Here is a 2,716-nt window from a genome sequence, read left to right on the forward strand (position 1 = left end):
ATGGTGAATTTCCAAAGTCATAATAGGGGATCCAGAAATCGCTCTGGCCCTGTTTCACAAAAATTTAAACATCTCATAAAATATAGCTCATATACCTGTTTCGCTTATTTCATATGAAAATAGACTCATCAAGCTTCGATTCCATAACTTATTCATTATTTAATTCCATTTCTACTATTTTTAGTGATTTTTCAAACTCACGTCACTGCTGCTGTCTGAATCTATTTTATGGTAAATTTTACCTATTTCATGGTTTCCATGGATTAGCTAGCAATTTGACATACATAATACCAAATATGATCATGATTAGCCATTCCAATGGCTAATCATTACCAAGCATTTCTATTTTCATACCACTCAATAACCATATCATAAGACCATATATATAAAATGATTATAATGCTATACATGCCATACTCAAAATATACAAGCCATTATGCCAAGATGGTATACGGATAGTGTGAGCGTGCCTCCGACCGCTTCCGATTTCCGAGCTGGCTTGTCAACACTACAAGGAATGAAAAGGAGGAGTAAGCATAAATGCTTAGTAAGCTCACATGCAAATAGCAAGTAACATAACCATATAAGCAAACATAAAACATCATTTGCATAATCATCACCAAGACATTCATATCACCTTTTCATTTATCATCTTACCATATTGTTGTTATATCGAGTTTTCAACCCGAGGGTTAAGTACATACCTGTTCAAAGTATCCATTTCACAACACTTACCAATACGTCCCTTTCATCTTGAGTATTCCTCCATTTGAGTAGAACTTTACCCGTTGAACATATCGGAATATAATTCGGATACGTGGAAAGTTTGCACATAAGTGCCACATATGTAGCCAAGCTACCATGTAACCCGCCCATAAGTGAACTCGGACTCAACTCAACGAGCTCGGGCGTTCGCATCCATAAGTGAACTCGGACTCAACTCAACGAGTTCGGATGCCTAGTTACATCTCACGAACTCGGACTCAACTCAACGAGTTCGGACGCTCGCATCCATAAGTGAACTCGGACTCAACTCAACGAGTTCGGATGCTCAACCATCCTAGTGACATGTCACTTGTATCCTAATCTATTCCTAAGGTTCAAACGGGCGTTTTCCTTGATCACACATCTTTGCCATCTTCCACAGAATATCGAAATTGATACTTCGGTGATAGTTCATGCTCATCAAGTAATTCACATAATTACATATTATTCAACAATAACCACAAAGCATAATATTTCATGATAATAATCAGCATCATATCATATAAACAACATTAAATTGCTTAAAATGACAATTATGTTACTACATTTACACATGAACTTACCTCGTATGCGAAAATGGCTATTTTTACCATTTCGTCCACAACTTGGTATTTTCCCCATTTTAGCCCGAATTTCAGTTTTCCTTGCTCTATCATTTAAAATATAGTCTAATTAGGACTCACATTATTCAAATTGACCCAAAATCATATTTTGGAAAAATTACAATTTTGCCCCTAAACTTTTGCATATTTACACTTTTTCCCCAAAGCTCGTAAATTAAAATTCAGCCTATTTTCTTATGTTTTATGACATGCTGATCATTTTTCCCTTCTATGGCAACATCAAATTCTCACTCTAACATGTACTTATGACTATTAGGTATTTTTACCGATTAAGCCCTTTGCTCGTTTTCACTTAAAACCGAGTAGCACAAGTTGTCTAACATAATTTAAAACCTCATATTCTATCATAAAACACCAAAATACACAAATTTCACCTATGGGTATTTTTCCAAATATAAACCCTAGGTTAAATTATTGCTAGCATAAGCTAAATCGAGCTACCGGGACTCCAAAAACGTAAAAATCATTAAAAACGAGGCTAGAACGGACTTACAATCGAGCTTGGAAGCTTGAAAAACCCTAGCCATGGTTTCTCCTTGCTATATTCGGCCATGGGGTTGAAGATGAGCAAAATTGGCTTTAATTTTGTATTTTAATTCATTTTACCCCTAAATGACCAAAATGCCCTTACTACTAAACTTTCCAAAATTCCATCCATGTCCAATTTTGTCCATAGACTTAGAAATTGGTAAAATTACTTTTAAGGACCTCTAATTAATAATCTAATTCAATTTTATGCAAAATACTTCTAGAACACAAGTTTTGCAATTTATTCAATTTAGTCCCAAATTTCAAATTAAGCACTTTATGCATAAAATTTCTTCACGAAATTTTCACACAATCATGCAATCATATCATAGACCTTAAAATAATCATAAAATAATTATTTATATCTCGGATTTTGTGGTCACGAAACCACTATTCCGACTAGGCCCAAAATCGATATTACAACTCTCCCCTTCGGGATTTTCGTCCCTAAAAATCTTACCGTAAAAGTGGTCTTCACTTTTAATCTCATATTTGGTGTCAAGAACTTGCACTTAGACTGTACCTCCAATATATCTCTTCAATTTCTCATATGATCTAAAAGCTTACGCCTCAACTCTCAACTGTTCTTAAATTTTCAATTCTTCTTAATTTCCCATGATATCATGACATAAAACCCGGATCTCAACTTGATTTAATGGAGACCTAATTCCAAGAAATCCAACAATCAAAGAGACCGAAATTCCATGAATCGATGAGTAGGAATTCATTCAATACAGATGTGATTTATAGATCTCGCCAAACATTTAACAATAGGATACATCACATTTTCCTCTTTCCGC

General features: G+C 34.7%; 1 long non-coding RNA gene across 1 annotated transcript; it reads right to left on the bottom strand.

Moving 5' to 3' along the window:
* Positions 1-224: 224 nt before the first annotated feature.
* Positions 225-1,956, bottom strand: LOC128283497 (uncharacterized). The gene is made up of 3 exons (XR_008273859.1): positions 1,882-1,956; positions 1,329-1,414; positions 225-508 (listed from the first exon to the last, which is right to left on the bottom strand). It is a non-coding gene; the product is annotated as an uncharacterized LOC128283497 (long non-coding RNA).
* Between the last annotated feature and the right edge of the window lie 760 nt (positions 1,957-2,716).

This window comes from Gossypium arboreum, chromosome 11 (assembly GCF_025698485.1).
Source record: "Gossypium arboreum isolate Shixiya-1 chromosome 11, ASM2569848v2, whole genome shotgun sequence".
Lineage (NCBI taxonomy): Eukaryota > Viridiplantae > Streptophyta > Magnoliopsida > Malvales > Malvaceae > Gossypium > Gossypium arboreum.